Below are 23,237 nucleotides of genomic sequence, written 5' to 3'. Positions count from 1 at the left end.
TTCTGTATATGGTACTATGTCTACTTGGTTTATTACGTTGTCCAAGTCCTCTGTTCCCTTATAAATCTTCCATCTGGGTGTTATATCCATTATTGAGAGTGGGGTATTGAACTCTGAACTATTGTAGAACTGTTTCTCCTATCAATGCTTCTATACTATACTATCCTGTTTTACTATACTCTATACTTTTCATGCCATTCCAATCAAAATTCCACCGGTATTTTTCAAATAGCTGGAGCAAATAATCCTAAAATTTTTATGGAATCATAAGAGACCCCGAATTGCTAAGGAAATGTTGAAAAACAAAAATAAAATTGGCGGCATCACGTTACCTGATTTCAAGCTTTATTACAAAGCTGTGATCACCAAGACAGCATGGTACTGGCATAAAAGCAGACACATAGACCAGTGGAACAGAGTAGAGAGCCCTGATATGGACCCCCAACTCTATGGTCAAATAATCTTCGACAAAACAGAAAAACATACACTGGAAGAAAGACAGTCTCTTCAACAAATGGTGCTGGGAAAACTGGACAGCTATATGTAGAAGAATGAAACTCAACCATTCTCTTACACCGTACACAAAAATAAACTCAAAATGGATAAAAGACCTCAACGTGAGACAGGAATCCATCAGAATCCTAGAGGAGAACATAGGCAGTAACCTCTTTGATATCAGCCACAGCAACTTCTTTCAAGATATGTCTCCAAAGGCAAAGGAAACAAAAGCAAAAATGAACTTTTGGGACTTCATCAAGATTAAAAGCTTCTGCACAGCAAAGGAAACAGTCAACAAAACAAAGAGGCAACCCACAGAAGGGGAGAAGATATTTGCAAATGACACTACAGACAAAAGGTTGATATCCAGGATCTATAAAGAACTCCTCAAACTCAACACACACAAATCAGATAATCATATCAAAAAATGGGCAGAAGATATGAACAGATACTTCTCCAATGAAGACATACAAATGGCTTCAGACACATGAAAAAATGTTCATCATCACTAGTCATCAGGAAGATTCAAATTAAAACCATATTGAGATACCATCTTACATCACTTGAATGGCCAAAATTAGCAAGACAAGAAACAACATGTGTTGGAGAGGATGTGGAGAAAGGCGAACCCTCTTACACTGTTGGTGGGAATGCAGGTTGGTGCAGCCTCTTTGGAGAACAATGTGGAGATTTCCTTAAGAAATTAAAAATAGAGCTTCCCTATGACCCTGCAATTGCACTCCTGGGTATTTACCCCAAAGATACAGATGTCGTGAAAAGAAGGGCCATCTGTACCCCAATGTCTATAGCAGCAATGGCCACGTTCACCAAACTGTGGAAAGAACCAAGATGCCCTTCAATAGACGAATGGGTAAGGAAGATGTGGTCCATATACACTATGGAGTATTATGCCTCCATCAGAAAGGATGAGTACTCAACTTTTGTAGCAACATGGATGGGACTGGAAGAGATTATGCTGAGTGAAATAAATCAAGCAGAGAGAGTCAATTATCATATGGTTTCACTTATTTGTGGAGCATAACAAAAAGCCTGGAGGACAAGGGGAGATGAAGAGGAGAAGGGAGTTGAGGGAAATTGGAAGGGGGGGGTGAAGCATGTGAGACTATGGACTCTGAAAAACAACCTGAGGGTTTTGAAGGGGTTGAGGGGGGTAGGAGGTTGGGGGAACCAGGTGGTGGGTATTAGAGAGGGCACGGATTGCATGGAGCACTGGGTGTGGTGAAAAAACTATGAATACTGTTACGCTGAAAAGAAATAAAAAATTAAAAAAAAAAGATGAACAAAATAAAAAAAATAACTTCTTTATATATTTTGGATACTAATCTTTTATTGCACATGTCATTTGCAAATATCTTCTATCATTCAACAGGTTGCCTTTTAGTTTTATTGGCTGTTTCCTACTCTTTGCAGAAATTTTTATTTTGGTCTAGTCCTGATAGTTCATTTTTGCCTCCATTTTCATTGTCTCAGGAGACATATCTAGAGAAATATTATGTTCAATGTCAGAGACATACTGCCTATGTTGTCTTCTAGGATTTTTAATGGTTTCAGGTTTCACATTTAAGTCCTTAATCCATTTGAAGCTTATTTTTGTGTATTATGTAAAAAGTGGTCCAGCTTCTTTTTTCTTTCTTTCCTTCTTTCTTTTTTTTTTTTTTTATATGTAGCTGACTAGTTTTTCTAACACCATTTGTTGAAGACATGAACAGGCATTTCTCCGAAGAAGACATCCAGATGGCCAACAGACACCTGGAAAGATGCTTAGCGTTACTCATCAGGGAGGTAGAAATCAAAACTACAATGAGATATCACCTCACACCTGTCAGAATGTTAAAATGGATAACACAAGAAACAAGTGTTGGTGAGGATCTGGAGAAAGTGGTAGCAAGATTGTGCACTGTGGGCAGGAATACAAATTGGTTCAGTCACTGTGGAAAATAATATGGAAGTGCTTCAAAAAGTGAAAAACAGAACTACCCTGTGATCCAGTAATCACACTTCTGGGTATTTACCCCCCCAAATACAGAAAACACTAATTCAATGCATACATGCACCACTATATTTACTGCACCATTATTTACAATAGCCAAACTGCAAAAAGCAGCCCAAGTGTCCATCAATATTTGAATTAATACAGAAGATGTGACACATATATATGAATACATATATAAAATATATAATATATACATATATAAATTTAAATAGACACATGCTTATATACACACATATAAAATGCAAAATTATTTAGCCATTGAAAAGAATGAATTCTTGTCATTTGCAACTACATGGATGGGGCTAGAGAGTATAATGCTAAGTGAAATAAGTCATTCAGAGAAAGACACCATAATGTTAGAAATTATTTAGATAGCCAGGCCAGGGTTCCCAACAAGACAATATAGAATCAAGACAATTAAAATAAAACAGCACCAACATCCTGTTTTGGAGCTTAGACAGGATCACACTAATATTCTGTTTTGAAGCCTTTGCAGAATTGACTTCTGCAAAGTGTCCTAAAATAAAACAACTAACCACAAAACATTGTTCACCATCATGAGCAGTTGCCAGTTAAGACATAAGCCCCCAGATGTCATCCAAAATAGACCATCAGCATTTAGACAATAACCTAACAGATAGACAGAAATGTGACCAAAGCCCAGATTGCAATGACTTAGAGCACCCTTGTTGCTTAAGATAGTTCTGCAAAGATCTCATAAAAATCCCTAAACTTAGAGACTCCAAGGGCAACTCTCTCGAATCCCCTTCCTTTTTGGGAGCTTTGTACTATGGCTTAATGAACTGCTTTGCTGCCCACCTCTTTTCTTCTGGTCTACCTCTTCATTCTTTGAAGCAGCATCACTACACACATGTTGTTGGAGAGTGTGAGAAAGTCTGCAACAATATGATTTCACTCACTTTTGGAATTTAAGAAATGAAACAAATGAGCAAAGGAAAAACAGAGAGAGACAAAAGAAGAAACAGACTCTAAACTCAAGAGAGCAAACTGATGTTTACCAGAGGGAGGTAGGTGGGGTTGGATGAAATAGGTGATGGGGATTAAGGAGTGTACTTGTGATGAGCACCAAAGGGATGTAGAGAATTGTTCAATCACTATATCCATACACCCTAAACTAACATAATAACACCATATGTTTGTTATACTGGAATTAAAATAAATACATAAATTTAAAAAGACAGGTATTTTAAAATATGGTTTAGTAGATCTTCCTTAGGTCTTTTTCAGGAATGGTTTCTGTTCATTTTCTCCCTTTTGAATAAGCTATATGCTTGTTTGTCTGTTTCCTTTTTTGGTTTTTTTTTTTGTATGCTTTATGATTTCTTCTTTTTTCTTTTATTTTTGAAACCTGTATATTTATCTCTAATGATATAATTCTAGAAACTCGTATCTCCCCTTCCCCAAAAGGGTTTGCTATTTAGTTAGTTTGTTTGAATGTTTTAGGCTATCTCTATCCCAAGAATTGGCCTAAGGTGTAAACGTAAGGATTTCTACATCTTCTCAGACCTTTTCTGAGCCTACATCTTCTGGGCATGCGTGATGACTTTCTAATTCCCCCCTTATCATCATTGCTTTGAATGTTACAGTCCTTGATGTGTGCCTCTCAAAAGGAGAAAAAGAGATCAACAAAGGGGATGAAATAAAAGTTGTAGCCCTTTATATCCCTTGGCTGTCACTTCAGCCAGTGGCTTAGGGGCTTGCAACCATGGGAAGAGGAGCAGTAACAATGGCTATTGCCTCATTAACTGCACTTTCATGATCAGCATAAGCAATCAGAAATCAGAGCACAGATCACTGATATTTGGAAGACAGAATCCTTATTGCCTACCCTGGCTCCTGTAAGCCATGATAAGTTACTCCAGGAACATAGGCACAACTGCCAGTCACAGGGCTGAAGGGTGGGAAGTGGGTAGCTGCTGCTGTGCTAGGAGTTGAAATTGACCAATTTGAACTGCAATTTATCATCAATGGCTTCTGCTGGAAGTAGCAAACTTTCAGTAGACTCCAGAGTTCTAAAATATTTACATCAGACAGATTCTGCTGGTGCCATTGTAGTGAGAGACATTACTAGTGCTTCTTGCTTGGTCATCTTCCCAGAATCCTCTCTCCAGCCCTTTATTTATTTATTTTTGTAAGTATGTGAAATTTAACAAACATTTCTAGTTAGTATCAGCAGAGCAATCTGACCACAATGAGAAAAGGAGGGTTTTGTTTTTCTCCTCTCCTTCTGGGAAGCTGCAGACAGCTTTGAAGGAGATCCTTCTCCCTATTCTTTCCTCAATTCTTTGTATCCCTTCTCTTTTATTCTCCCTAATCCAAGCTATGGCTATTCATTCCAAGATGGAATCAAGCTTAGTGAAGCTGGGGAAAAAAGATGAGGACAGTTTTAAACTCATTACATACATACTGATATTTCACCATTTGGTTTTATTCATTTTTCATTGAGAAGGCACTTAACCATGAAAGCTGAAGGCGAGTACTGATCTTGGACAGCTTTTGCCAGTGGTTTTTGTTTTCATGGGCAAGTTATACTAATTCTCTGTGTTTCAGTTTTATCATGCATAAAATTGAGCTAATAATGGTATGGAAGTTATATGATTGTCACAAAGAAAAATTAAGTTGAAGTATGCAAAACACACCTGTCACAAATAACCAATACACTGGAATTATTCCTCTGGATAGTTTCTAAGTAAAGTGGTAGTTCATAATGTTAGCTGGTCATTATATTCATGCATAGAACTTTATAGATAGACAAACGTTTGGTCCTACTACTCATATTTTAATGAATATATCTTGAAGTTCTATTTTTCCCCTTAATTTTGATTCAAAATTGATATTGGTTAATTTGGAAAGATTAGAGAATATACAATACTATAATTAAGAGTGAAAGCTGTTTTTAATTTAATTTTTTACTGGAAAAACATGTAATTAAAAATTTGTAAATTTAGATAATTTTTGATGGCTAGAGAATATTTCATGCCAAACTCATATTGATTTTGGCTGAAATTCTCAGAATTTCTAAGGAGAGATATCCATTAGAAAATAGATACAACAATGCTTCACAGATCTTCCTGGAAATTGGTGTTGGGAAGAGGAGGATGTTGTCCTTCAATACGCCCCTGGTAGAGATGGTTAATAATTTATTAATCATTATCATAATAATGGTCAACATATGTTGTTCAATACTTTTCTTTTTTTAAATTCTTTTATTATGTTATGTTAGTCACCATATAGTACATCATTGATTTTTGATATAGTGTTCCATGATTCATTGTTTGCATATAACACTCAGGGTTCCATGCAATACATGCCCTCTTTAATACTTATCACTGGGATAACCCATTCTCCTACCCTCTCCCCTCTAAACCCCCCAGTTTGTTTCCTGGAATCCATAGTCTCTCATGTTTCATCATCCCCTCTGATTTCTACCCTTCATTTTTCCCTTCCTTCTCCTAATGTCCTCCATGCTTTCTCTCCATGCTATTCCTTGTGTTCCACAAACACGTGAAACCATATGATAATTGTCTTTCTCTGCTTGACTTTTTTCACTTAGCATAATGTCCTCCAGTTCCATCTATGTTGATGTATACATTGGGTAATCATCCTTTCTAATGTCTGGATAGTATTCTATTGTATATATGGGCTATGTCTTCTTTATCCATTCATCTGTTGAAGGGCATCTCAGCTCCTTCCATAGTTTGGCTATTGTAGACATTGCTGCTATGAACATTGGGGTGCATGTGGCCCTTCTTTTTACTACATCTGTATCTTTGGGGTAAATACTTTCCATCAGAGCTTGGCTAAATGTTTTTACATATAGGAGTTCCATTTATCATCACAACAAACCTACAAGTTATAACTATTATGACTACTAAACATATAAGGAAAACTGGTATAATTTTTCTACTTTGACACAGTCAGTATGTGTCAAAACTGAGATTCAAACTGAGTTCTGTCAGAATCAAGGGCCTGAAAAATACCTTAACTTGGTACCTTACTGTTTTTGAGAATTTAATTTTAACTTTTTTCACATATACATTTTTAAATTTAATGTAGTTAACATAGTGGAGTATTAGTTTCAGAGGTAGAGTTCAGTGACTCATCAGTTGCATACAGCACCCAGTATTCATTACATTGAGTGCCTTCCTTAATGCTTGTCACCCAGTTATTCCATCCCCCTACTCACCTCCCCTCCAGCAAGCCTCAGTTTGTTCCCTAGTATTAAAGAGTCTCTTATAGTTTGTCTCCCTCTCCCTCTCTGATTTCATCTGATTTTATTCTTCCTCTCCCCTATGTTCATCTGTCTTGTTTTTTAACTTCCATGTATGAGTAAAATCATATGATAATTGTCTTTCTCTGATTGACTTATTTCATTTAGCACAATACCCTCTAGTTCCATCCACATCATTGCAAATGGCAAGACTTAATTTTTTGATGACCCTTTCCAAATTTTGGCTATTGTGGACATTGGTGCTATAAACATAGAGGCGCTGGTGTCCCTTTGGATCACTTCAAGGTGAGTGAATCAATACATGAGAAGACTCTCCATGCCTGGAAGGTAGTATGTGCTCTCCTAACATCTGGTTCCAATCAAAGATGAAGGCCCCTGATTGATCTGTATTTCTCTAGCTATATTCCTCTCCCTTCCATACTTTCCATTATTATTGAAGGGCTAGAATGCTTCAATGATACCTTATTGCCAACCAAATAAATTATAAATTCATTTGCATATCAGTGTATAAGTCCTCAGATTTTGGATCCATGTTTCCCACTAACCCCCCAACTCTCTTCTTTTAAAAATATCGTATCAAATCTGAACAATTAGTCCTTGAATTATGCTTTATTGAAATTTTAAAATATTTTTTTTCTCCTTAAGTTAGAAAGTCAAGAAGTAAAACAAAACAAAACAAAAATAAAATGACACCCTAGGCTACATATAGGGTGTCCAGATAATTGGTGAAACATTATTTTGGGTGTTTTTATGACAGTATTTTTGGGTAAGATGATAATTTAAGTCAGTGGAGTTGAATGAAGAAGTCTGCCTTTTGTAATGTGTGTGGGCTTCATCCAAGTAGTTGGAGGTCTGAATAGAACAAAACACGGACCTCCCAGAGCAAGAAAGAATTCTCCACCAGGTGGCCTTCTGACCTTATCTGGACTATTGGCTTTTCTGTCTCCTGAGTCGCCAGCCCCTCTGCCCATACTGCATATTTTGGACTTGCTAGTCTGTATAATACCTGAGCAGTTCCTTATTATAAGTCATACACACACTTACACACACACACACACACACACCATTGGTTGTATTTCTTCGAAGAATCCTAACATACTCTTAATAAATGTTTTTTATATGTAAGGGATTAGTTCTCAAATTTGTGATTAATTTACCATCTCTTTTGGAACTAGTTGTAGTTCAACATCCCAAAATATTTAAGACCAATGTCTGTGGCTCCTGTTCTCCTCCTTAAAATAGTTATACAGTAATGATCTTCAGATATTAGAAGATCTAGGTTTTAATCTTGCATACCCTACTAGAAGTGTGAGACTTTTTCAGCTTTGTGATCTTTCTGTAACACCTTTCTCATAGGTTGTTGTCAAGTTTAAGTGAGTTAACATATATGAAAGGACTTTGTGAACCATATTAGCCCTCTGTTGCTTTGCTAAAATACTATAATATTTGCTTTCTTCTCTCCCTTTCTTATTCTTGAAGTGCTGCCAGTCCTTAGAAGAATGTGAAGGGCTGCCAATTCCTGGGAAGAGTGAAATTTTTTAAGACCAATTTCAGTAATATCTTCATGGTCAGATCATAGTATTTGTTTGCTTGATCTTATTTCTTGCTTTCACTCTGGGTAGTCTATTCCTGGCACTGTTTAGGTAATAATGAAAGATTAGATCCCATTTTCTGGACTATGTTCCGGCCAAGTGTATCCAGTTTCTGGGACTATGGTCTTTGAAGAGATTACCAGGGAAGAGAAAAATCCCATTTATTGAAGAGCAACTTTGAAGATCAAAAGAAACACAACTGAAGTGATGGAAGGGCAGGAAATAAGAATGATATCTGGGACTCAAAAGATGTCGTCATTAAATACTAATTACCTTATTTTTCCCTGACCATAATTCAGACCACTTTTGGTACTGGAAATGTCACCTGTATTTATATGACTGCACTTGTATGAAAATAAACTTTCTGTGTTGTCTTCTGTCTTCTGTCAGTGAGTCTGGCCTTTGAAACACCATTTTGCAAACATATACCCACTTTAGTTTGAGGAGTTAGTTCAGATTGCATGAGAGAACAATATCTCTGCAAGTTTCTTCAAAGGAAAGAAGTTTTAGAACCCTGCAAAAAAATAGTCTGAGAGACACTGGTGAGGACAGAGAAGGGAAAAAAACACACTGCAGAAGGGGTGCTTTAAATGGACAGTCCTATCTAAAGAATTGCAGAAGAGAAAGACAAGCACTTCCTTTTGCAAGAGTCCATCTTCAAAACCTGACTAAAAAGCACAACCTCTAGCTCTTAGTAGAGTAAGAAGTAGGAAGCCATATTTGTGAAGTTTTATGAAAGGATTTATGATTTGTTGTCTCCCTAGTCCCTTCTATCTGAGCAAATGACATCATAGCCATTCAGTAGCTGAAGCCAAAAACCCGAGAGAAATTTTTAGTTCATTTTTTTCCTTCATCACCACTATCAATCTTACTCCCATCCACATTGGTTGGGCTGAGAGAATCTGATTTGTCCTAGTGAGAGATATTCAACCAACTTTGTGGCCCTCAGGTTGTAGGATGATACAGCCCAGAGAGGACTAATCAGTGTAGCAGCACTTGTTTCAGCCTCCACAGTGAAAAAACACTTTCTATTTTTTAAGTATATCTCCATCAATCTTATTATGTTTTTATGAAACCTTGTTTCATATTGGTAATAACCAATATTGTTGAACACTTATGGATTCCAGAGTGGAATCATTGCTGGGAACATCTCAATTCCCTTGACTTCAAGGCAGTCTTGGCATTTGGGTTTGAAAAATAGCTGTGATGATGAGAATTGGCCTCTTTATGTCTCTATTGAAACACAGTAATCTTAATTTTGTCACTTGTACTTTGCAGTGATGAATCATGTGTTTGGACCTTGACACAAAACTCCTAAAGCTCATTCAAAGATAGCATTAAATCTCATGTATAAAAATCTGTTTGATTTCTTTCAATTATGTCATTGCCATGTACTTTGTAATGGCTGACACCCATTTGTCCCCTCTCCGCAAAAACATAAAAATTCATTTCAAGCAATGAAATTCAATTTGTCTTGAAAGTAATTCTGTAAAAAATAATAATCTGTGCAGCATTCTAATCTCCTTCTACAATGTTATGTGGAGCCTGGGATGCATTATCTGCATTGTCCTAGCGTTATAAGAGGATAAATGGGAAATTAATTCTTCTCGTAAGGCAACTATTAATGATAATGGAGAGTAATTAAAAGCCCAAAGTTGAACCTGGAGGAAATTTGCTCCAATCCAGAGCAAATCAAAGTTATTTTTTGGTTTAAATTTCTGTGATAGATGGTATTAATAGTTTACAATTATTTATTCCTTTATTGCCCTTGCTCTGAGGTTTCAGTCCTGGTTGCTCTATTTGTCCAATTATAATGGAACTGGGTATGGGGATACCAGTGAATTGCCTAATATTTTTGTCCCTTGTTCTTCTGTGTAGTGACAATCTTATCTCCTTCAGGTGATGAGGATCCTTTACTGTGCTAGTATGGGAATTTTTTTCTGCCTCTCTGCCATGTATAGGCAGGAGGACCACAGGATAACAGGAGGCTTTCAGTTGGGTATGATATTTCTGATGTCCCCTCTAAAACTCTTCCCCATATGGAACAAACTCTATACTCTTGGAGCCAATATTTGTGAGGAAAGGAAACATAAATTTCTGAACTTGGTCACTGGGAATGCCAACAAGTAAGAGCACTCCTTTTGTGTCCAGCACTCCTGGACCAGTGTGTCACACATATTGGAAAGCACAACACCATATAGCACTGATTTAAGGGATGTGTCTCATTCTTTCAGAGATCAGCTCTAAGTTGGACCATTAGCTCCATCTTTAAGAAGCTATCCCATCATTCCATCAGGTTAGCAGCCTCTGCAAAAGGACCAAAGGATCTCGTGTCTATAGCTGCATTCCATTTAAAGGGGGATTCTTGCCCCCACCCCTGCCAAAGTTTATATTGTAAAGATATGAGTCACTCTTTGATGCTCCACATAGTCATGCTGAGTTGATGTGAAGAATTACATTTTCAGACAGGACATCTAATACTACCTGTGGTGATTAGAGTTCTCCCACTAACACATGGTTAAATTTGAGTGGCAAAGAGTAATAATATGTCTCTCATCTCTTGATCCTCTCCAATAACAAAAGAACACCTCTCTTCTAAGGGCAGCATGCAGGGCACTTCCTGGTGATGTGGTGTTTGGATGTGAATGCTAATAGGAACAGTTAATTTGCTCTGTTCTCTGGTAGAGTTGGGAGAAGTATTTGTTGCCATTTCTCCTGACAGCCACTGGGTTTACCAGTTAGCAGGGCCAGTGGGGAACATGGGAAATTATAGGCTGCATGTTCCTCCAATACTTTTGGGCTGCAGTGACTGAGCAGCCCTGCCATAGAGCATGGATCTTTTACAGAGTACTTTGTTTGATGAGAAATTAATCACTAGATTTTCATTTCTCCAGAAAGCTGATGATGATAGTGGAACCTGCTCAAAATATTTGACACATAACCATCTATCCAGAAGGCCACAGTAATATCACTGACTACAGACTACCCTTACATGACAAATAAACACTTGTAACTGCAGATGGTGTGCAACATGGCTTTTTATTTAGATCAATGGAGTATTGTTCCAAATTTATTTTCCTGTTTTTTAAAATTTTTTTGTTGCATATGGTGTGCCCCCCTCAAAAAATGAAAGTATAGCTGTGAATGCGTTTGTTCTCTTAGAAGAAAAAGATTCTTGCAAACCGTTAAATAGTATCATCTGATCTTTTAAGTAAAACAAAAATCAGTTAAGATCATCCCAACAATTGCTCAATTGTTTATTCAGTAAATCAGGGTAAAGTTTTGGGAATTTCACTCAGGTATATCTGACACTATTATAAGTAAATACAATTATAAGAAAAACTATGGTGATAATATGAATACATAAATTGATGGAACCCAATATCCTGCATATGCAATGTTCTAGGTGAATTAAGATATCTATAGCTCAACAATAAATATGGAAATGCCATTGGGTACATATAATCATAATTGCATCCAAGAAAACTTAAATATTCTACTGCAATGATTTTACTGTTGTGTCCTCTCAAAGTTTCAAATTCTGTTGAAATTCTAACACCCAACGTGAAGGTATTAAGAGATATAGTCTTTGGGAGCTAAGTAGTTCATCAAGGTGGAACTTCAGGAATAGTGTAGTGCCCTTGTAAAAGGGACCCTGAGAACTCCCTTGCCTTCCTTCTATGATGTGAAGATACAGCAAGAAGATGGCAGTTTGTAACACAGAAGAGGATCCTCACCAGAACCAGACATGCTGGCATACTCATCTCAGACCTCCAGCCTCCAGGACAGTGACAAATACATTTCTATTATTTATAAGGAGCCCAGTTTATGGTGTTCAGTTATCACAAGCTGAGCTACCTAGAATGTCTACCAATCAAAACGGAAGTTCTAGGTATTAAAATTTACCAAAAATTACATTTAGATTATACTACAACTTTGATTTTGGGACAAAGATGATTATGCCTAGAGAAAAGACTTTAGAATTACAGTGCAAAGAGTCTTGCTCTTTGCTGTTAATCAACAAATGAATTTCAGAAACATTTGAGCTTTCAGAAAAAAACCATCTATCTATCTATATCTATCTATCTAACATCTATCAGTCATCTATTTATTTATAGAGTGAATGCACACCTATGTGTGCCTGGGGTAGAGGGTGACAGAGGAGGAGAGGGAATTTTAAGCAGGCTCCACACTCAGTGTGGAGTCCAACACAAGGCTCAATCTCATGACCCTGAAATCATGACCTGAGCTGAAATCAAGAGCCAGATGCTTAACTTACTGAGCCACCCAGGCACCCCAAAACATTTGAGTTTTTGAAGAATAATTCCAAATCAGCCCAAATGTCTTAAGTATATTTGTTTATCCTACAGTCAATTTTCTTTCCTCTTACAGTGTAACTCATTATAGGAAGTATGAGTCTAAGATTTATTATTATTATTGTCTTGTAAAATATGTCCCCAAAAGTCAGCCTTCTCTTTTGCTTATTCAGGGATACTTGAGACTAGCTCTGATTTTTCACCTTCCCAGTGATTTTGGTACACATACCTATAAAAATACAAGTACTACATGGTATCTGAATAACTTCATAAGGCTGTGCTACAAAATGACAAGCTTAGTATTGGTGGGTAAAAGATCCACTGAAGCCCAGTGTGCATAATCAGGCTAGGTGTTTGTGTGAACACTTGTCTGAGTTTCTGAGAGATAACCATGAGAAAATGGAGGAATCACTGCAGACAGGCAAGAGCAACAGAGGGATGTTTATAAGATTCAAGACTAGACCATCCATCCCATGGGAAGACATTCTTACTGCTGTGGCTGCCTCCAGTATGGAGATAAATCATGAATAAGGAAATATTAGCAACAAATGTGGCCCTTTAGAAGTAAAGTATGAGTCAAAAGAGGTTAGAATTATGATTGTTTAATTGTGCTGACTTAGTCACCATAAAATACAGCATTAGCTTTGTTTTGTTTTTTAAGATTTTATTTATTTATTTGACCGAGAGAGAGAGAGATCACAATAGGCAGAGAGGCAGGCAGAGAGAGAGGAAGGGAAGCAGGCTCCCTCCTGAGCAGAGAGCCTGACATGGGCCTTGATCTCAAGACCCTGAGATCATGACCTAAGCCAAAGGCAGAGGCTTAACCCACTGAGCCACCCAGGTACCCCCAGCATTAGATTTTGATGCAATGTTCCAAGAGTCATTATTTATGTACAACACCCAGTTCTCCATGCAATATATTCCCTCCTTAATACCCACCACTAGACTCACCCATACCCGTCCCCCAAAGATCAGTTTTTTTTTTCTCAGAGTCCACAGTCTCTTCCCCCAATTCATTTTTCCTTTTCTTCTCTTAGTGTCCTCCATGTTATTCCTTATGTTCCACAAGTAAGTGAAACCATATAGTAATTGACTTTCTCTGCTTGAGTTATTTCACTCAGGATAGTCTCCTCCAGTCCCATCCATGTTGATGTAAAAGTTGGGTAATCATCCTTTCTGATGGCTGAGTAATATTCCATTGTATATATGGACCATATCATCTTTATCCATTTGTCTGTTGAAGGGCATCTCAGCTCTTTCCACAGTTTGACTATTGTGGACATTGCTCTTATGAACATTGGGGTACATATGGCCCTTCTTTTCACTGCATCTGTATTTTTGGGATAAATATTCAGTAGTTCAATTGCCAGGTCAGAGGGTAGCTCTATTTTTAATTTTTTGTGGAATTTCCACACTGTGTTCCAAAGTGGCTGCCCCAACTTGCATTCCCACCAACAGTGTAAGAGGGTTCCCCTTTCTCCACATCTCTCCAACATTTGTTGCTTCCTGCCTTGTTAATCTTTGATGTTCTAACTGGTGTAAGGTGGTATCTCAATGTGTGTGGGTTTTTTTTCTAAGATTTTTATTTATTTATTTGACAGATAGATATCACAAGTAGGCAGAGAGGCAAGCAGAGAGAGAGAGAGGAGAAAGAAGTCCCCCGATGTGGGGTTTGATCCCAGGATCTTGGGATCATGACCTGAGCCAAAGGCAGAGGGTTTAACCCACTGAGTCACTCAGGCACCCCTCAACGTGGTTGATTTGAATCTTCCTGATGGCTAATGTTGATGAACATTTTTTCATGTGTCTGTTAGCCATATGTATGTCTTCATTGGAGAAGTGTCTGTTCATGTCTTTTGCCCATTTTTTGACACGATTATCTGTTTTTTATTATTATTCATGATGTGCTTCAGGGAGGGGTGGGAGAGAGAGAGAGAGAATCTTAAACAGGTTCCATGCCCAGGACATAGCCTGACGCAGGACTCAATCTCATGACCTTGAGATCATGAACTGAGCTGAAAACAAAAAGTCAGGTGCTTAACTGACTGAGCCACCCATGAGCCCCAAGGATGATGATTCTTTGATATAAATCTCCCTTGGTTTGCCCCTTGGGAAATTTGATTCTATGATAATAATAATTAAAAACAAAACAATACAATACAAAAAACCTCTAAAATACTGCAGTGATTGTAGGGAACAATGTGTAAGAACAAAGAGTATGCGCAGGGCTTGCCATCTGACCGGTGGGTGTGTCCCATTTACTAGTTGTGTGTGAATAGTTTGGAAATGGAAGCCAGTCATGTCTACTCTTTTACGTGGTAGACAGAGCTTGGATTTTGGTGGTGAGAGGTTTTGAGGGCAGTCTGATTCTTGTTTGTCATTTACCCACATCTCTCTCCATCTATAGTTGGCTGTGATCATTTTTCAATGCATACACATGTACACACTTGTATACACAGTAGTTACACCATTAATACTTGTGCACCTTGCTTTAGTCATTTAGTAGTTAAGAAATATTTCTGTATCAGTCCATTATAGACTTATCCCTATGATGGTGGTGCAGAATTCCATGGTATGAATAATGACACTACTCTCCAGTACTCTCCAAGGATCCGTCCTAACTGGACACTTCCATACACTACTGACAGAATTGTAAATTAGTGTGGAATTCCAATAAGGTCATTTTAAGTTGCTTATAAATCTTAATTCCCTCAATAAATTGCCTTATGGGATTACTTGTTTGTACATGTCCTAAAACGTTTGTCTGGGACAGTCCTTTAAAATAGAATAGCCAAAATTTAGATGCTTGGTTGATGCTTTATTGAAATATTTTTAAACATTTATTCATTTGTTTTTGTCCTGGGTGGATACTTAATCTTGTCCTATTTCAGCAATGCAGGTGGTTGGGAACTTGGGGTCCTTACTTAGCTGGTCATATGTGCTTAATGAGCAAACTAGAAACAACATTCTGAGTGAATCCTGCTCCCAGGCCACTTGTTCTTCATCTCACATCCTCATCATGTCCTCACCTCACTTCTGAGTGATGCAGGCACTTATTTCTAATCTGTGTCCTCAATTCCCACCAGAGCTTACCTCCCTGCTCTTGGTTTGCTGGTCTTTCAGGTCCACGGTTCTCAATGCTGCAGAGAGCATGGACAAATTGAATTCAAAGCATCTCACACAGAGAAGCTATCCCAAGCTGATTATTTCTCCATGTTGGTACAAAAACCAGCTGAGACTAATGGTATTCAGGGAGGATTGCTTGAGATACAACAGCCTGTGCTCTGTTTCGGATATCCTTAAATATATACCTGGATCACATAGAATAACCCAAGACTGGAAGGATATTTCTTAAATTGAATTTCATTTTGCTGTAATATCTGTTTGGCTTACTTTGATATAAGATGGAACTTTCTGAAATCTTAGCAGGGTTCACAGTAAGGATTTTGTACAGTCATGGCATTCTTCATATCACAGGCTCCATTTCTTTCTTTCTTTCTTTCTTTCTTTCTTTCTTTCTTTCTTTCTTTCTTTCTTGACCCCCTAGGAGTTATTCCTATAGGATTAGTATCAAAGGAAGTTACAGTTCTCCTGAGCTCTTGGCTTATCTTTATATCATGGATATTTTGAATCTTGTAACAGGTAAGTTTTCTATTTTTGTGTTGCTTTTTAGAAAGCTTAGAGCTAAATTTGTGATTTATCCACAATGGGTTTTGCTTTTCGAGTGCATTCTTCCAAGGCTTCCTGAGAATGAAGCTCTATGTTTTCCCATTCAACTAAGTTTGCTCATTATAAAGCCTGACATTTTATGGATATTTAAAAATAATCTGATCCTTAACCCCATCATCTACTTAGGGGCCATGAGGGAAGCACAGAGTAAGCTGAAGATTTCAGTCACTCATGCAAAGATAAGCATATTTGTCTCTACTCCCAAATCTCTCCTTTTTTGATCTCTCTTTTGGCTCAACTCACTTTTATTAGGGTGGTTTGTTCCACCTTCTCGGGGGACCACAAAACTGCCTGTTTCAGCCTTTAAGAAGTTCCCATGCCTTTTAAACATGAAAGTCCTTTGGGGTCATCAGCTAATCTTTACCCAGCATTAACTTTCATAGAATTTGGTCTTCTTCCAAGTGTGTGCAAGTCTTGTTATGCCTATGTGATTAAAGTCATACAAATAATCAGATGTTAATTTTCTCTGGTATCTTATAGACACTGATTTTTTTTTCTTTTGTAGCCTTTGCTCTAAGTCTGCTTTCTCCCACATCAGTTCTCCTTTTCCTGAAGAATTATACTAATTTGAGAAAACTGATATGTTTTTTTGCTAGTTTTACCCTCATAGATATGTAGGCCATTACAATATGCTTCCTTGTGCTTTAACCAACTTCTCTTTGTTACTGCCCTTTTTTTGCCCCTGCCCTTTTTTTGCCAACTGTCTTTCTTCCTATTTTTAATGTTTGCGATCTGTCAGCTCTTAAGTTACCTTATGTATTGTCCCAAAATCATTCTGGAAATTTGTGGTAATAATAATAAGCATATGTCGGCCCATGGAAAGGCAACATGGAAAGGAACAATATATATTCCAGAGATATAGCAAATTTTCATTGTAACAAATATTAGTCTAAACTTCTCACTTAAATTTTCTAGAGTTTCTGAAGGACTGCAACTTCCTGTGTTCTGTGATAAATGAGTAAATGCAAGACAATTTTATTTTATGTCCTTCCTTTTATTTCCTTTGATTTCTAAGTCAAAAGATACACAATTATACTATTTGAGGGAGAGTCATTTAATCTTGTCTGTTTCTATGTGGGACAGAGTCAATTAATTAGGAAAGAAAACAGCATCATCGTATTTTTCATAGTAGACATGTTAACAAGTGTTTCATCTCTAGCCACATGCTATACATGGATGATAAGAAGCTCCAGAGCAGGTCTAAAGAAGACTCATGAACCACTGAAAGTCAGTAAGGATTTAGTTTTGTTATGATTGGTGAATTGAATTTGGCATTAATCAACATCAAGCAAGATAGAGAAAAGACTCTGATCCTACTGCAAGTTTGAAAGTCTTCATTTAGAGGAGCGCTATTCAAAGTAGCTTCATAGATAGACCTAAATGTTGAAAACCAATTGTCATTAGCAGTACTTGAAAGTTTTTTGGTGACAAAAAGTCTCTCTAGCAAGTGAAGAAAGAGACAGATAATTAACACCTGCTGGTCGCATTGATCATAGATTACCTAATCTTCAGGAGCTCTTTTGTAGCACACCTAGCTGCAAACTAAAAGAGGTAGTCTATAAAATGATCAAATTTCAAGAAGCACAAACATGGAAAAATAAAACAAAGCAGCACAGAGAGCAAACTGATTTCTCCATCATAATGAAGTCTTTCTTCAAATACACAGGAACGCTGGTCACTTCAGTATTTGTTTACCTGGTATAGCAAACTCATTTCTTCTTCTTTTTTTTTTTTTTAAAGATTTTTTTTTTTTTTTAATTTATCAGAGAGGGGGGGCGGAGAGAGCAAGCACAGGCAGACAGAATGGCAGGCAGAGGCAGAGGGAGAAGCAGGCTCCCTGCTGAGCAAGGACCCTCTCTGGTCATGTAAGTCTTCCCTGCTAGGTTATGAATGTTACAGGACCCTATTCTGTCCAGATCCACTCAGCTCCTTCTTATACTCTGTCTTTATCCCTGCTCCAGCTTCTGTGTGCTTTTGCTACTATGCACCTCTGCCTGAGACCCTACATTATTGACACTGATGTTCATGTAGCACAGAGACCCTGAAGTCTCTGGGAGTGTACAGTTCCCTGAGGAGGGCTTTGTCAATGACCAGCTTGCACAGGAGTGTGAATGACCATCTTCTTTGCTCTGAATTTGGATCAGCTTTGGAACTTGATATAAACTCCAGAGCTCAGTGGGATCAGGCTATAGCTGACCCCTGTGAGACTTTGCCTAAAATCACACCCTTGTTTGACTTCCTTCTTTTCCCTTCTGTCTTTCTTCTACTCCTTTACTGGTTTCTCCCAAGAGAATTTCTTTAAGAATCACATGCACAGGAATCCTGTCTCAGGGTCTGCTCCAAGAGAATTTGACAAACTCAGCATTCTTTTATTCACCTTTTCTTTCTGGGCACAGTAAGGGCTTAGCAAACTTTTGTGAAATAAATGAGTGGGAAACTCAGAATATATTCCTATATAGAAGCTTGGTAAATACCCAAGTGCCTGCCTTAACTATGGGTAGGCCTGATATTTGTATACCAAATCCTGAATTGGACTCACCATGAGTGGTCTGATAGAGAAGAATTTTGCTCTTGTTCTCTTCAGGTGATTTGGCCTGACTGATGTGCTACAAGTGTAAGAAGGATGCTTCAGATAGTCTTTTAATCATCAGGCAGCACTGGTTGTTTGTTCACTCAGAATGAAACTCTTCTCTGGTTTGGTTGATTAATGTGATCAGATAATAGTAACACAGAGGGGTACTGAAGAAATGATTTCTGAAAAGCAGTGTTCTTGAAAATAAATGTTCTGCACACATGCAGTTAGAAGAGTGAAGGACAAAGGGTTTATCTGTGGCCTCCTTGTCTGGACCAGTCTGCCACTTACTTCTCTTTAAGGATCTGCAGTCTCTGTCTGCTCAAGTCCAAGATCCTTAGCATGGCATTCAAGGTCCCAAATGATGTCAACTTAACATCTCTTGCATCACTTGCCATCAATTCTTCCTTCTTGCTTAACCTTCATACTCCCTTATACTGAATAATCCCTGTTCATGTCATACTATTTTTATCATTATGTCTTTGCTTATGCTCTTTCCTCTTTCTACCATGGGCTTATCCAACAAAGTCAGCTTTAAAATCCATCTTGCTTACCATTTCCTTTATGAATGAAATATTCTTGTTTAGGCTCTCATAAAACTGTGTGTAAACATCTATCATTGGACTTAAATATTTTAAAATCAGTGGCTGTTTATAGGTCTTTCTCTTTTAGATTGAGATCTCTTTCACACCATATCTTATTCCTCCTTGAATTCTTACTACCAAGGCCAAGATAAATGTTGTTTAGAATAATGGTTTAATATCATATTGATATTGATATCACATATCTCTGTTACCACATAATTTTGCTAAACACATTATAAATAAAGTTATACAATGTGTTACCATTTTCATATCACATCAAAAGAGATAAATACAGTGCTTATACTTACCAGTGATTTGGAAACAAATTTGAGAGCATAAGAAGTTCTCATACATGTATGTGTATGTAGTATATTAACAAATTTTTCTCACAGAACTTACTGTCCCAGGACTATGATAGGAACAGGAAGTAGATGGAAGTCAATTTTAAATGGGAACAGAGTAGAAGGTTCATGGTGTGTCAGAACCTGAGGTTGATTGGGTCCAATGGAAGATGTTCAATGCAAGCTGGGGCATTTGTGAGGATTAGAGTGACTGGGGAGTTAAGAGATTCAGAGAAAGTGACAACAAGGAATAGAATTTTTTTCTTTTTCTAGAATATGTAGAATTATCCTCGACATAATCTTGTCATGAGGGATCCATCCTAAAAGTCTGATTGCTTTGAATCCAAATTACAGATCTGACCTTACAAAGCTGTTTTTTTTTGTTTTGTTTTGCTTTTTTTTTTCTTTTTTAACAGCTTTATTGAGTCATAATTGACATCCAGTAAATAGCAGGTCTTTAGCACAATTTGATAAGTTTTAACATATGTATACACACAGGAAATCATCACCACAATCAAGATAATGAACATATCCTTCATCCCCAAAAGTTTCCGCATGGCTGTTAATCCTTCTTTCCCATTCCTCTCCATCTTAACCTCCTCACTCAAACCACTGATCTGTTTTTTTTTTTTTTTCTAAATTTATTTATTTATTTTCCAATTTATTTATTTTCACAAAAACAGTATTCATTATTTTTTCACCACACCCAGTGCTCCATGCAAGCTGTGCCCTCTACAATACCCACCACCTGGTACCCCAACCTCCCACCCCCCCGCCACTTCAAACCCCTCAGATTGTTTTTCAGAGTCCATAGTCTCTCATGGTTCATCTCCCCTTCCAATTTACCCAAAAGCACATACCCTCCCCAATGTCCATAACCCTACCCCCCTTCTCCCAACCCCCCTCCCCCCAGCAACCCATAGTTTGTTTCGTGAGGGGAACCCTCCTACACTGTTGGTGGGAATGCAAGCTGGTGCAACCACTCTGGAAAACAGTATGGAGGTTCCTCAAAATGTTGAAAATAGAACTGCCCTATGACCCAGCAATTGCACTACTGGGAATTTACCCTAAAGATACAAACGTAGTGATCCAAAGGGGCATGTGCACCCGAATGTTTATGGCAGCAATGTCCACAATAGCCAAACTATGGAAAGAACCTAGATGTCCATCAACAGATGAATGGATCAAGAAGATGTGGTATATATACACAATGTTTTGTTTTGTTTTTAAGATTTTAGTTATTTATTTGACAGAAAGAGATCACAAGTAGGCAGAGAGGTAGAGAGGGAGAGAGGGGGAAGCAGGCTCCCCACTGAGCAGACAGCCCGATGCAGGGCTCGATCCCAGGACCCTGGGATAATGACCTGAGCCGAAGGCAGAAGCTTTAACCCACTGAGCCACCCAGGCGCCCCTACAAAGCCGGTTTTAATCAGAAGATTTATGTGAAGTGTAGTCATTTAAAAAAAAAATTATTCAAAATGTATGTAGATTTTAAGGACTAGAGGGAGCACTAGGGTCATCTATTGATGGAAGAGGGGTGAGATAAGGGGGATCCCTGAGTTATCAGATTCAAAAGAGCTTCTGTTCACCGAGCAAGCAATAAATTTCTGTTCTGCCAAATCAATGAGATGTCAGGTTAATTTGTTACCACAGAAAGCATGTCCTATCCTAACTAAAAAAGACCAAGTATTAGGTCATTAATTAATCTCAACATTATACAAATAACATGGAGAATATGGGGAGATAGAGAGGAGAAGGGAGTTGAGGGAAATTGGAAGGGGAGGTGAACCATGAGAGACTATGGACTCTGAAAAACAATCTGAGGGTTTTGAAGGGGTGGGGGGTGGGAGGTTGGGGGAACCAGGTGGTGGGTATTAGAGAGGGCACGGATTGCATGGAGCACTGGGTGTGGTGCAAAAACAATGAATACTGTTACGCTGAAAAGAAATAAAAAAAAAAAATCTCAACTTTATATAGACTATGTTCCAGGTCACAATGGAATAAAATTAGAAATCCACAGTGTAAATATAGTTTAAAATCCCATATGTGTATGAAATAATGAGATACTACTAAATAATTTTGGATTATAGAGAAAATGATAAGAAAATATAAAATACTTGGAAATAACTGGCAATGAAAACAGCACATGTCAAATGAGGTGGGACACAACTAAAGAAAATGTAACAATTTTTACATTATTATAACTTGAAACACATTTATAGAAAACTGGAAAGATTAACAACAAACAAATTAATTTCATAACTAAGGAGGTTAGAAGTTTTATGCATTCCTCCTAAGTTCAGACCAAGTTATCACAATGATTGTTTGAATAGACCAGAGGTTTTTCCAGCCATTGTAAGAAAATAAATCAGAGGAGCAGGAATCAGAAGTAAGGATTAGAGCATCATTCTCTCAGATGGTTTAATCATCCACTTAGAAAAAGCAAGAATACTAACAGAAAAAAATTAGAACCAAAATATAAAGGTAATGCATACAAAGAACATAACAAAATGCTTAAACTTATTAGTAAATGGGAGTTTAAAATTATGGCAGCAAAGATATATTACTTTAAAGTTTTCAGTTTGGTACAAATTAGAAAACTAATAATTCCAGGTGCACTAGGAAAGTCAACATTCAGAAACCCAGTGGTCTTGTAGAACTTAGTTCAAATTAAGCATATGGATGGATGCTCTGTGACCCCGAAATTCCATTTCTGGACAAGCATCCTAGAGAATTCCCTTCTCAGGTCTGAAGTAAAACATCTCAAGGAGATGTCACAGCATTGTCTATGTCAAAAGGGACTACCTAGAACAAGGGAATGGGGATCTAGATATTGTGGATGTGTTCTATGAAATACCTCACAGCTGCTAAAATCAAGGAGGTAGAGATGCAATTATAAAAAAGTAGGTATTTTAACAAAATAACACTAAAAGAAAGAAGTAAAAAAAAAATCAAATGAGATAAATAGCACCTTATCATTTAGACATGCTTAAATGTATAATAAAGCTACTGCTTGCAAGGACACATACAAACGAAAAGGTAAACACTGACCACTTTAAAGGAGAGGGCATGTAATGAAAGTGGGGGTTATGGTAAGATAGTGGAAGGTAGCAAAGTGTTTTCATCCCTTTTTCTTTCAGTCAAAATGAACACCAGCACTGAAGGAGGATGTTGGCCTTCTGATCAGTTGGTCTGTGATTGTTGTGAGTCTATTCATGTGCTCACTTGTTTTGCCTCTAATGAGTTCATTCATTCATTTATTAGGCAAACATTTATGAAAACTCTGTTATGTGCCAGGCATCAGTGATACGCTGTCTGCTCTAGAAGGCTTCAGTATAA

The sequence above is a fragment of the Neovison vison genome, chromosome 11, assembly GCF_020171115.1.
Source record: "Neovison vison isolate M4711 chromosome 11, ASM_NN_V1, whole genome shotgun sequence".
In the NCBI taxonomy this organism is placed as follows: domain Eukaryota; kingdom Metazoa; phylum Chordata; class Mammalia; order Carnivora; family Mustelidae; genus Neogale; species Neogale vison.
Note: the sequence above shows the minus strand (reverse complement) of the source record.